This window comes from Rhinopithecus bieti, unplaced genomic scaffold (assembly GCF_001698545.2).
Source record: "Rhinopithecus bieti isolate Rb0 unplaced genomic scaffold, ASM169854v2 scaffold_31518, whole genome shotgun sequence".
Lineage (NCBI taxonomy): Eukaryota > Metazoa > Chordata > Mammalia > Primates > Cercopithecidae > Rhinopithecus > Rhinopithecus bieti.
The window spans coordinates 165-13076 of NW_016813455.1; the positions used below are offsets into that span (position 1 = coordinate 165).

Below are 12912 nucleotides of genomic sequence, written 5' to 3' on the forward strand. Positions count from 1 at the left end.
AGAGTTTCGTTCTGTCACAGAGGCAGGAGTGCAGTGGCACAATCTCGGCTCACTACAACCTCTGCCTCCCAAGTTCAATCAATTCTCTTGCCTCAGCCTCCCTAGTAGCTGGGATTACAGGCACCCGCCACCATGCCCAGCTAATTTTTCTATTTTTAGTAGAGACGGGGTTTTGCCACGTTGGCCAGGCTGGTCTCGAACTCCTGAGCTCAAGTGATCCACCCGCCTTGGCTTTCCGCAGTGCTGGGATTACAGGCAATTATAATTTTTATTTTTACAATTGCTTTTGGCATCTTGGTAGAAGCTTTAAACACCTGACCTATGAGGTACAAGAAGAGGTCCTGCTTCAAGGATGGAAGAGTCATTCCAGGAAACCTGGCAAACTGCCCCTGCTGTGGCTGCATTTGCAGGACTAGTCACCAGTTTGTCTCCAGTTAGACCTCACCAGCCAGCGACAAATAGGAAAAGGCTGAGGCATTATGGGAGCTGGCATCACTCTAATTAGGATAATAAAGCAGGTGGGATTTAGGTTAGACTTAAGGAAAGCAGAAGACTGTATTCTGAAAAGTGAGAGATCTGGTAACCATAAGAGGTTATAACTTGTATTTGTTCAATAGCGGATGAGTGCCCACTCAATGCCAGGAGCATGGCTGGAGGGAGGAGTATGAAAAGTACTCTGGGAAAAAAAAACCAAAGCAGGTTATGAGAATGCAGAGGACAGCACCCTGTCTTGGAGGAAAGGCATCAAGGAAGGCTCCCACAAAGTGGTGAGACATTAGAGATGGATATGGAAGAAGAAGTAGTTGATATACAGCTGGAGGGGATAGAGCAGTGTCCCAAAGAAAAGCACCATGCATGAGACTGGCAGGTTTAGGGAAGTAAGAAGCAAATGCACTGGAGTGGTTGAGGGTAAGCACAAGTGAGGGGAAGGGAAAGGGGGCGGGCAGAGAGAGGGAGCTGCTGCTTCTACCCTCCCCACTCTGAAAATCTCCAAGTTCCCAAGTTCTTATTTGCCATTTTTTGTTGAGTTAAGAATCCAGTTCTGTAGAGCTGAACTCAGGGATCCCTGTGCACCTTTATTTTTGTCACCACTCCCCTCCGCTTCCATTCTAGCCATGAAGTCCACTGAGGAAACTACCCCCTGCACCAGGCATACAGCAAGTCAGTAATGAAGAGGGAAGAGGAGCCAGGAGCCTGCTAGCATGTCTTGAAACTCAATTCAGCTCAGCCCTGGCTCTGAGGGAGGAATGGGCTGAAAAGGAAGAGTTAAGGAGGGTGTTGGATTGTGGTAGGAATTTTTATTCCTCTTAGAAATTTCTGGTCTGGTGAAGAGAGAGAGGCATGGAGGCTGGGTCAAGGGGTGGGGGCTACCTTGGAATTTAGATTCATCTAGGTGCTCCATTGGCAAACTCTCATTAGCAAAATAGGAGACTGGCTCAATCCTCAGGGAGGAGTCCTGGAGGCAGGAGTCGGGGAAGGGTGGGAGGAGGGGCTATGGCTTTTCTCAAAGGGGCTGGGGTATCTGCCAGTTCTGGCACAGGCCACAGGCAAGCAGGATTCTCTCCTGTTCCCCTGCCCCTCCCCTTCTCCAATCCCTATCCCCTGCCTTGGCATGAGGGCCTCTAGAGAAAAGAAAATAAAAATGAGTGGGCAGAAACAGCTGGATACAGTCAGGAGCACAACTGGCCTCCCGGGCTGTCTCCTGGTCCTTGTTTTGCTCCTCCCCCCACGCCCCTTCCTCCTCTGCAGGCTTCTGATAGGAGGACTGCAGCAGAGCTGGGGGAATGGTGGGGAATTAGAGTGGGGTTGGGTGATGGGGTAGAAAGTTGTTCCAAATATTAACTGGTCTCGTGAGATGTCTTCTTGGCTGCAGCCTGACCATCTAACTTACTGTTTTTCCTCCAGCTGCTGCCTCCTGCTTTCCCTCTGCTGCAGGCTGGAATGAAGGGCGGCGGGTGGCGCGGGGGAGGAGAAGGAGGAGCAGCAAAGTTGGCCAGGGTCCTGCTGGCTGGGGGCCAGGACTGCCTCCCTAAACAAGCAAGCAGGGGCGCATACAGCCCTGGGTTGAGTTGTTGCCCTTAATCATCTGGCCACAGCAGGAATAAGAGGCTCCCGGAAAACCCTGGCTCTTGGCTATCTCTTCCATGAGCACACCCTGGCCCTGGGGCCTGAGATCTCTCCATGCAGAGGCAGCCATGAACTGCGGGGGCAGCAGCAAGGCTGGCCACACCACCCACCCCGCCACCTCCGGCCCCGCCGCTCAACCAGCCATCAGTCCCTTAACTGCGAGTGTTCGTGGACCATACAAAACAACCAAGTGAGTGAGCAGGGGCTGGCTGGGGGTTGGGAGAGATTCCTGGACTGGGAATACCAGCCTGTGCCCTCTTTTTTTTGCCCTCAGGGACAAACATGGGAGGCTTAGGCAAACTCTTCTCAGGGGGTAGGGGACACTGAAATGTTGATCAGTGTAGGTGTTTTGACCCCCACCCCTTAGCCATTTGCTTTTCTGTGTTCCTCTTGCCCTCTCTCCCTCTTTCTCTCTCTCTCTCCTTCCCCAACTCCCCACTCTGTTCTTATTCCTTTCTATTCCCAGACAAGGAACTCATTAAGCCCAAAGCAATTTTAGGGTGCCCAGTAGAGAGAATCACAGAGGCTGCTAGTGCCGATGCTGCTGGTGCTGCTGCTGAGGAGTGCCCAGGACCGGGCGCCAGGGGAGTTGGAGTCAACAACCATCACTGTCCGATCTGCTGACCCCCAAGCCAGTTTCTCCAGTCAGGCACCTCCTACTCCCTGTGGAGGCCTGGGGATCTCTAAGGCCCTCCAGCTTCCCTATCACTCCCATTTTCACTCCACTCTCTATCCCCTGCACTTAGCCTCCCATGGTGGCTTTTCCATTTACTCCTTTCCCCATCCCACCCCACCCCAGTCCCAAGTTTTCAAAGTGATGACAGAAGATTAAGAGACGCCCCATTCCTATCTTGGCCATTTGGTCTGCAGTTGCCCGTCTGTAACTTCCCCTGCTGTATACCGTGGCACAACTATTCTCTCAGAGCCACCAGGTGCCTCCCAAGAGCCCCTGAAAGACATCTGTTTCCAGGCTAGGCTGGTTTTTCTCCTGGAACTGCTGCGCCCAGGAGAGACTGGCCAGTCACTGTGACCACACTTGAGAGCTTGCTGTCCTCCTGATTCCTGAAGACCCAGGAGGAAAAGGCACTCCAGCTCCCTGCCTGGGATAACCTCCCTATGGTGCCTGGGCTGTCATATCACTTCTGTGGCTCTCAGCCCCCTTTCTGCCCTGGCCAAACATGGGAAGGGAGAGGAAGGCAGGAGGGTCATGTCCTAACCCCTGTCATCCCTCCTCTTGCCAGCAGATCCCAGCCAGCCTAGAAGCAGGCTCACAGTTTTCCATGGAGGGCTTGGATAGTAAACTGATCCTGGATGTTGGCGGCATATGCCACCTGATCTACATCAGCACCATGAGGGCCTTTCCAGGTACCTGCCTCTACAAGCCAACTGAGCCATCCCCACCTGGCACCCCAGGTGCTCAGGGCCCACTGGTTCGAGAGCTTTTCTTTTCTTTTCTCTTTCTTTCTTTTTTTCTTTTTTTTTTCTGAAATGGAGTTTCGTTCTTGTTGCCCAGGCTGGAGTGCAATGGCACAATCTCGACTCACTGCAACCTCTGCCTCCTGGTTTCAAGTGATTTTCCTGCCTCAGCCTCCCAGGTAGCTAGGATTACAGGTGTGCACCACTATGCCCGGCTAATTTTTTGTATTTAGTAGAGACGAGGTTTCACCATGTTGGTCAGGCTGGTCTGGAACTTCTGACTACAGGTGTGAGCCACTGTGGCCGGCCGAGAGTTTTTCTTTGACAGCAACCTTGAGCTCTTTGGCTATGTGCTGGGTTACTACCATACTCAGCAGCTGCACTGCCCTGCCAACGTTTGTTGGGATATCCTAGAGGAGGAGTTGGCTTATTGGGGCCTGGCAGAAGCACCCCTGGCACCTTGCTGCCAGCTCACGCTAAGTGGCAAGGAGACCTACACGCAGGACTTTCTGTCTTGGGAGGCCTGTGAGAATGCCTGCATGCATGAATGCCTTCTTCTGAACCACATAGAAGGCCAGGGACTGCAAAATACTTAGAAATCCTGGCTCTGGGTGCTTCTTGACCAACCTCAGTCTTCCTTAGGGGCCAGGGTAACTAATTAACAGTGTGTGGCACCATGCTAGACACTCCTACCCCCAAAGGACCCTCCCAAAATGCCACAATGGCTACACACTTGACATGGTGCTTGGGACTCGAATCTATAGACTTCCGGCACAATTTGGGGGCATCCCTCAAAAGGGAAGCCAAGAAGGGTGGAAGTATAGTTAGAGAGGTGGGGATGCTGGCAAATGGGATTTCTCACAAGCATGTTTTTCTCTAGTGCCTTTCCCTGATCTCCACACTCTTTGCCATGTATGCCCTGGTCATCTTCTTCCAGGAGACAGAGGTCCAGCTGGATTACTTCTCTGTCAATTTTACTACTACGGAACATGGGATGGGGTGGGGAAAACCAGCAGCAGCAGTAGCAGCAGAACAACAGTTTTGTTTACCGCCATGCCCCACATCTGCTATACCTGGAGCTGCTCTGTCCCCTTTGGTTTGGAACTGAGCTCTTTGCCTGGACCATTTCTTGCCTTGATAAGGTGCGCTTCTTGTGTAGCCCTCTCAGTCTAGCTGATATCTTCTGTTTGTTCCCTGCATTGGTGGAATTAGTGGTAGGTGACAAGGCTGTACGGCAACTCTATCTTAGCCGAATCCTTGGGGCCATTCGTTCTCTCTATGTCCTCAAGCTGGTTCATCTCCTGGGCTTCCTTGAAAAATCCTTGGCCATGAGAGTCCTTGTTCATACCCTCCATTATTCCTGGAAAGAGGTGGTGCCTTTCTCCTGAGTTAGGTTGCTGAAATCTTGTTCTTTGGCTTGTTCTTCCTCTATGGGGAGCTGTTAGGCTTGTCCATCTCAGGCCAAAGTAAGCCCCACTTGGGAGACATCTTTACATGTCTCTGGTGGACTGTCATAACTCTCACTACTGTCAGCTATGGAGATATCTATCCCCTCTCTGCTTCGGGCCAACCCACTGCTGCTCTCACAGCCACTGCAGGCATGTGCACTGGTATCGTGCTGGTTCCTGTGCTCCTGATCCGCTTCCAGCGCTATTATGCTGTAGCCCTGGCTCGCCAGAAACTAAGGCCCAGTGGGACCCTGTAAATAGGCCCATTGATCAAGAGGGATGGACCCCACCTTCCCTTCTTTCCTTTTGCCAGTTTCTGGTTACAGAAAAGAAAGAGCCCCAGATCATGGCAATTCCTGCTAGTCAGGATCAGGTAACCATTACCTAAAGGTCATACTTTTCCCTGTTATCAAGGGGACACCCTGAAGGAAGGGGCCTGGGGCAAGGCTAGCTAGGCTTCAGCTTTCCCTTGCCCTACCCTAGGCCTTTTTCTTAACCCTGGAGTGACCAGAAAGGATAGAAAGTAGTTCTTCTGGGATTAGTGCTATATCTCCCTCTCAACCAGTTCTCCTCTTCCATTCCCTCATCCCTGCCCCTGCCATCTAGACTAGGGTCCAGATGAGAGACTTCTGAGTGATGGTAGCCATAGGATATCAACATCGATTGCCTATGAGTATTAATGGTGATTGCCTGTGGGTATTGATAGTAATTATCTGTGAGTACCTGACAGCAACTGGTTATGGGTATTGATGGCAATTGGTACCTTCAGTGCCCAAGCATAGCCAGATTGTAGCATTGCTCCCCCTACTGCTCCTGGGACAAATGCTCCTTAGAGCTATAAGAAGGCCTTTGAAGGTCCCTAGAGACTCCAAGCAGATGCAGGTCAGTCAGTTCTGAACCAAAGCACTCTAACTCCATGATATCCTCTTCATCCTTTTTTTTTTTCCAGGCTGGAGTTCAGTGACGCCATCTTGGCTCACTGCAACCTCCACCTCCTAGGTTCAAGTGATTCTCTTCCCTCAGCCTCCCGAGTAGCTGGGACTACAGGCACGTGCCACCACACCCAGCTAATTTTTGTATTTTTGGTAGAGACGTGATTTCATCATGCTGGCCAGGCTGGTCTCAAACTCCTGACCTCGTGATCTGCCCACCTCAGCCTCCCAAAGTGCTGGGATTACAGGTGTGAGCTACTGCGCCTGGTCTCTCTTCATCCCATTTTATCCTTGCCCACTCGTCCTCATCTCTGTGACTTTTTCATAATATTTTAGATACAGTATTAGCTATCATTAATTACAATGTATTAGCCAATATTAATCACAATACTTCAGCCATGATAACAGTATGTAATCACCTATAGATATGAAATGTTATTGCACATCACATGGACAGGAACAAAGAAACTGGGATTTTTGGCAACAATCGGCAAGCAATTTCCTCTTCCAGATTACAAAAACAATTTTGAGGCCGGGTGCGGTGGCTCACACCTGTAATCCCAGCAATTTTGGGAGGCTGAGGTGGGCGGATTACTTGAGCTCAGGAGTTCAAGACCAGCCTGGCCAATATGGTAAAACCTCGTCTCTACTAAAAATACAAAAATTAGCCAGGCGTGGTGGTGCATGCCTGTAATCCCAGCTACTCAGGAGACGGAGGCAGGAGAATCTCTTGAACCCAGGAGAAGGAGGTTGCAATGAGCCTAGATCACATCACTGCACTCTAGCCTGGGAGACAGAGAGGGACTCCATCTCAAAACAAGACCAATTTTGATTTTGCTTATTTATTAATTCTTTATTAGTTTTTCCAAACACTTTTTAGTACCTACAATGGGTCTACCCCAATCCTCGCTGCTACCTTCCCACCTCTTTTACCTTTTTTTAAATTTTTTAACTACCTGCATGTTTTTTCCTCCCTCCTTTTCCTGTGGTGCTTCCCACCATACACATCTTTTGGAAATGGCTTCCAGGAGGAAGAGAAGGGACCCTCTCAGGTCTAACTTCAAATCAAGCCACTGGGTTGTCTGAGGAAGTATCCCAAGCAACTAGTCTGGACTGGGAGGTTGAATTGAGCCCTTGCTGTTGCTGAAGCTGTGAGAATAATTCTGTTTACAAAACTTTTAAATAAAATATCCTTCAAAGTCTCCGTCCCAGGGTCTGTTTGTGGTTTTTCTGGGAGAGGCTTGTGGGAATCAGCAGTGGTGGGGTGGTGCAATAAACTAATGACAAGACCGTATAGACAAATTATTTTATTTTATTATTTTTTGAGAAGGAGTCTTGCTCTGTCACCCAGGCTGGAGTGCAGTGGCATGATCTCAGCTCACTGCAACCTCTGCCTCCCAGGTTCAAGCAATTCTCCTGCCTCAGCTTTCCGAGTAACTGGGATTATAGGCGCATGCCACCACGCCCGGCTAATTTTTGTATTTTTAGTAGAAATGGAGTTTCGCCATGTTGGCCAGTCTGATCTCGAACTCCTGACCTCAGGTGATCTGCCCGTCTTGGGCTCCCAAAGTGCTGGAATTACAGGCATGAGCCACTGCACCCAGCAGGCAAATTATTTGATAGGGTAAAAAGCAGTTTGTTATCTTCATTGAGTCTGTTCCTCACAGTAAACTATTATGACTCACAGACACCTTGATTGGGAGAGAAAAACTTTTTGTTTGTGTTGGGACCAGGCTGAGGAAGGGAAGGAGACAGGTCTAGGAGTTGCTGGTGAAAACTGTGGGTACTTATCAGAGCTGAGAGGCTGTAGGCAGAGAGGTTTCCATTTAAGGAACACTAAGAGAGGATCAGAATTATGGCAAAACATCAAAGACAGTCTCGACCTTCTCATTGCCTAGAAGTGAAAGATGTTGGAACAATTTGCTGCTTTCAGAGACCATTCTAGTCTACCACCCTTAATTTTGAGTTGGGAAAAAATTAAGTTTAGAGAAGTGGGGGTATTTTCCCAAAGGCACAAAGGGAAGAGTGGCAGAACTGGGAGTTCTGTCACCTCAGAGCAATACTGTATCAATCTTTATCAACTCATTAGCATCAGAGGTGGGTTGTTAGAATTTCCAAACAAAAGTAGAGAAGACTGCACCCTGTTCTAGACAGCAGCAATGGTGGTAGTGGCATGAGGGGATGGTGGTGGGATGAAGTGGTTGGGGTGGGACTAGGATGTAATGGAAAGCCTTGGAAGCTTGAGTGAGTAGGCTTGGATGTTAGGGTTGAAAGGACCTTTAGGAATTGGTGGCCCCTACTCGGGTAGGGGCAGAGAAGCATACAACACCACAGAACATTATAAAAAGAACCAGATAGAATGTCAGAGCTGGGAGAAACCTGGAAGCTCATCAAGTCCAGCTTGCTCCTGTTTCAGGTGGGGAAACTGAGGCCCAGAGAGATGCTGAAACTTGACCTGGTTTCTACAGTGAATTAGGAGAGAAGTAGGGCTGCAACCATCCCTGTCACATAAGAAGAAACACTGACTGCCTTTGTTGTTTCCCTTGCATCTGAGTTAGGTGGTCAGACTTTTAACCAAGAAAGAGAGATGGGGAGGGGAGCCCAGTGTTGCATGGCCTGCCTAGTACTGCTTATATAATAAAACATTATAGAATGACAGTAATGAAAGCCTTAGTATGCACCTGTTTCTGTAACATAACCCTATATCTGAACCCATCCTACACCTCCAGCACGTAATGCCCTGCAATACTGTGTCCAAGAAGCCCCTCAAATTTAGTGATACCTCAACACTGAGCCCACAAATCCTCTAGACAGTAGGGCCTTCCCTGAATACCAAGCACTCCTTGGTCTTTCTCATGATTTAGTCTTTCTCATGATTAAGTCTTTCTCATGATTAGGTTCTCACTCTCACACTAAGGTCACTCCTTTTTTCTGCCCAGGCATAAATTTTCTTTTCTCTGAGGAGGGAAGGGAGTAGATGGGGATGCTGAAAAGCACTTTCATTTGAGCAGTTCTTGCCATATCTTTGCCCCACATGTGAAAACTTCTCAGCCAAGGAACTAACTTGTTCCTATACCCACTCTCATAGCACAGTCACACTCCACCCCCATTCATCCACACCCCTGACATTCACTTTGCCCATGGCAGAGACCCTACTGGCCACGCTCTCTGCACAGCCCTGGAAAGCCTCTTGTTTCTAGTCACTAGGAGAGAAGGTTCAGTCTCCCAGCACACACTTCTTATCTGGATGTCTCTCATTGTGAGGGACTGGGAGGTCTGTAGGTCAACCGCAGCCTGATTCTGGCCCTATCTAGTGAAGTACTCAGTGATCTCTTGTGCTCCCCTCTGGCCTCAGCTCTTTAGCAGTTGCTACAGCAAGTGGTCTAATTGGGCCTGCACTTCCAGGTCAGACCCATAGAGGGCAACCACTTGCCAGTTTATGAGAAATTACTCTGGGTGTGGCCTCTCCCTTTCTTCACTTCCTTTTCAGTACTTGTAAAATTCTAGAACCACAGGCTGTCAGAATCAGAGGGTGTGTTTAGATAACTTATATTTGAATATCCTCACGATAAAGATAGAGAAGCAGGCCCAGAGAAGAGATGAGACCAGTCTAAACTCAGGCAGTGATTCACTCTGTGGCAGTTGGGGCTAGAATCCACGTTTCCTGAATGCCGGTTCAGAACTTTTGAAACACACTGCCAAGCATCTAACCCAAATGCCTCATTTTGTAGTTGTGAAAGCTGAGGCTCCGGAAAGAAGTTGACTAAGGTTGTACAGTCGTTGTGATGGAGCTAGGACTCAAACCCAGGTCTTCTGAATCCTAGTCCAGATTCAGAAACATAATGTTAGTTAGGCATCTAGTTCATCCTGTTTTTTTTTTTTTTTTTTTTTTCCGTTGTACAGATGAAAAGAGTTCAGAGAGGGGGAGCTGCCTACATTTACCTGTAAGGGGGCCTCGCAGAGTAAAATTAGCTGAAATAAGAACCGGGAGCCCAAGGCTGGCTGTAGGAAACTGGCGACTGAATGGAATTGGCAGAACTCTCACTTCAAGCTGTCTAGCTCTCCGAGAAAACCTCAATAACTTAGGGACCCCAGTGTCTCGGAATTAAATAGCAGAGGCAGGGATGCAGTCCTTGCTTAAGCTGACTATGAATCCCCAGAAGGCTGGAATCTGGGGTATAGTTTGTATGTGTGTGTGTTGGGAGTGAGGGGGTCTGCTCTGGTCCCCTCCAAAAAACTCTTAAGAAAAGGCTCACCTAATTTCTCCTGTTTCAAGGCCTCTGGCTTTGAGAGTGAGAAGATAACTCACTCATTGCCCACAGTTGCCGCTGAGAACATAATTACTAGCTGGGACATCACCATAGCATCCGGCCATCACATTTGCAGAGTAGTGTCTTGTTTTTGTCAAAGCTCTTTCCTATTTTTTCTTTTTCATTTCAGCTTCCTCAAGCTCCAGGGAGCCAGATGAGGCAGATACCATTACCTCTTCTTTTATAAAGAAGAAACTCATTTATGGAGGGGTGGGAGAAATGAGTGGGGAGCTGAACCAGTGTTGGACAGACTGAGACTAAATCCCCAGTCCTTTGATTTCCAGCTTTCTGGAGTCTCTGCATAAATACCCAGAGTCCCAGAGGAGGCATCAGTGTCCCTCAAATGCCTGATGACAACTCCCTCCCTCATTTATTAATCACTGAGCTGGGGCCAGATACTGTATGGGGCTTTCATTGGAAACAAAGGTGACAGAGACCCTGCCTTTAAGTGTTCACAATCTGGATATTGATTAGGTCACCACTCTGCCCATTTCAATCCTCAGCTTTCTCTTCTTCTACTAGAAAAATAACACCAACAGTGCTTTATTTTATTTCATTTATTTCTTATTTATTTATTTGAGATAGTCTCACTCTGTTGCCCAGGCTGCAGAACTTGATCACAGCTCAATGAAGCCTCAAACCTCTGGGCTCAAGTGATCCTCTCACTTCAGCCTCTTCTGAGTAACTAGGACCACCATGCTTGCCTTTTTTTTTTTTTTTTTTCTTTTGGAGACAGCATCCCACTATGTTGCTGAGCCTGGTCTCAAACTCCGGGACTCCAGTGATCCTCCCACCTTGGCCTCCCAAAGCACTGGGATTACAGATGTGAGCCACCTGGCCCAGCCTTGTTTTATTATTTTTGAGACAGGGTCCGGCCCTATAGCTCAGGCTGGAGTGCAGTGATGTGATCACAGTTCACTGCAGCCTCAACCTCCTGGGCTCTGGTGATTCTCCCACCTCGCCCTCCCTAGTAGCTGGGACCACAGGCATGCAACACCATGCCCAGCTAATTTTTAATTTTTTTGTAGATTTGGGGTCTCACTCTGTGGCCTAGGCTGGTCTTAAACTCCTAGGCTCAAGCAATCTTCCTACCTCGGCCTCCCAAAGTGTTGAGATTACAGGTGTGAGCCATCATGCCCAGTCCAATAATGCTTTTTGGCTGGTGATGTTGAATCAATTTTATAACCTTTTCAGAAGTTGATTAGGAGTCAGAACACTAGCACTCTAGTTCCAGCTCTGCTACTTTACTGCGTAATAGTGAGCCAGTCCTTTCCTATGCGTGGGCTTTAGTTTTCACATCTGCAAAATGATTTTGTGGGATTGTGTCAGAAGAGAGTAGGAATATGGTTTCTAAGAACTTCTGGCTCAGATCATTTAGGAGATGAAGACCCTTTGTAATCTGTGGGCAATGTTGTTTCTTTGGGTGAAAGGCTGGAGGGTAGGAGCCAACGGGGCATGTTATGAGACCTTACATCCTGCTGCCTTCCTCCTTAGCTTTGTGAAGTACCCTTCCCAAGGAGCAGGGAACTTGAGCTTTCTGAAAACCTCAGAGGGACCCCATTTCTACCTGTCCTCACTAGCAATACTCAGGAAGCACCAAAACTATTTTGGATTGGAAGTTATTCAGCCAGATTCCAAGGTTGAAGTTCATGAAACAGAGAGAGAATCAGAGAAGAAGAGAGAGGCATAAAGGAAGAGGCAGAGAGACAGAGAAAAGGAAGAAAGAGGTTGGAGGGACAGAGGGAAAGACTTAGAAGAAAAAAAGGAGGAGCGAGAAAAATAGTAGGAATTAGAGACAGAAACAGATAGAGACAGGAAGAAAAGGAAAGAAACAGAGAGACAGAGAAACAGAAGAGAGAAGGAAACAGAGAAGGGAAGAGGAGAGAGGAGAGAAAAACAGGGGAAAAGAGACAGAAACAGGGAAAGACAGAGAGAGAAAAAAATATGAATGAATATGATAATATGATAGTGGACATACCTAGTCCCAGGCAGCCGCATGACAGAAACTGCATAAAATCGTACATCTTGAACAGAATCTAGAAGTGAAAGTGAATCTAGAAGTGAAAAATCAAGGCCAGAGAGCAATTGAGCTTTGTTCATAGTCACACAGCAAGCTAGTGGAGGTGCCAGGACTCAAACCCATGAGGCACTGGCATCAGGGAGTTTTGCCCTCTTCCCCCATCAGTTCTCCTCTGAGGATGAAGACATACAACATACATGCATGCTTACTAAGGCTGACTAGGGTAAGTTTGGTTCTATTACACAGCACTTTTGGGAGATTAGAGGCAGACTTCATGGAGGAGGTGACTTTTGGGTCAGGGCTTGAAGGATGAAAACAACAGCCAAAATTTTAATTGCGGCCAGGCGTGCTGGCTCACGCTGGTAATCCCAGCACTTTGAGAGGCCAAGGAGGGTTGATTACCTGAGGTCAGGAGTTCGAGACCAACCTAGCCAACATGGTGAAATCTGTGTCTACTAAAAATTAAAAAAAAAAAAATTAGCTGGGTGTGGTAGCACGTGCCTGTAGCCCAGCTACTGGGAAAGCTGAGGCAGGAGAGTCACTTGAACCTGGGAGACAGAGGTTGCAGTGAGCTGGGATCGCACCATCACACTATAGCCTAGGCAACAAGATCAAAACTCCGTCTCAAAAAAAAAAAAAAAAAAAAAAGGCTTTAAAGA

The 12912-nt window shown here is 48.2% G+C and overlaps 1 long non-coding RNA gene across 2 annotated transcripts in view; it reads left to right on the plus strand.

The window, feature by feature from the left end:
* Positions 1-2023: 2023 nt before the first annotated feature.
* LOC108512889 (uncharacterized) overlaps positions 2024-12912 on the plus strand; it is a 23581-nt gene continuing 12692 nt past the window's right edge. Inside the window, exons 1-3 of one of the 2 annotated variants that reach the window (XR_001880736.1) lie at positions 2024-2317; positions 3369-3492; positions 6952-7073. This is a non-coding gene — a long non-coding RNA (uncharacterized LOC108512889). Of the gene's footprint in view, positions 2318-3368; positions 3493-6951; positions 7074-12912 lie in introns of those variants that run through there. The other variant, XR_001880737.1, reaches the window with a different exon arrangement.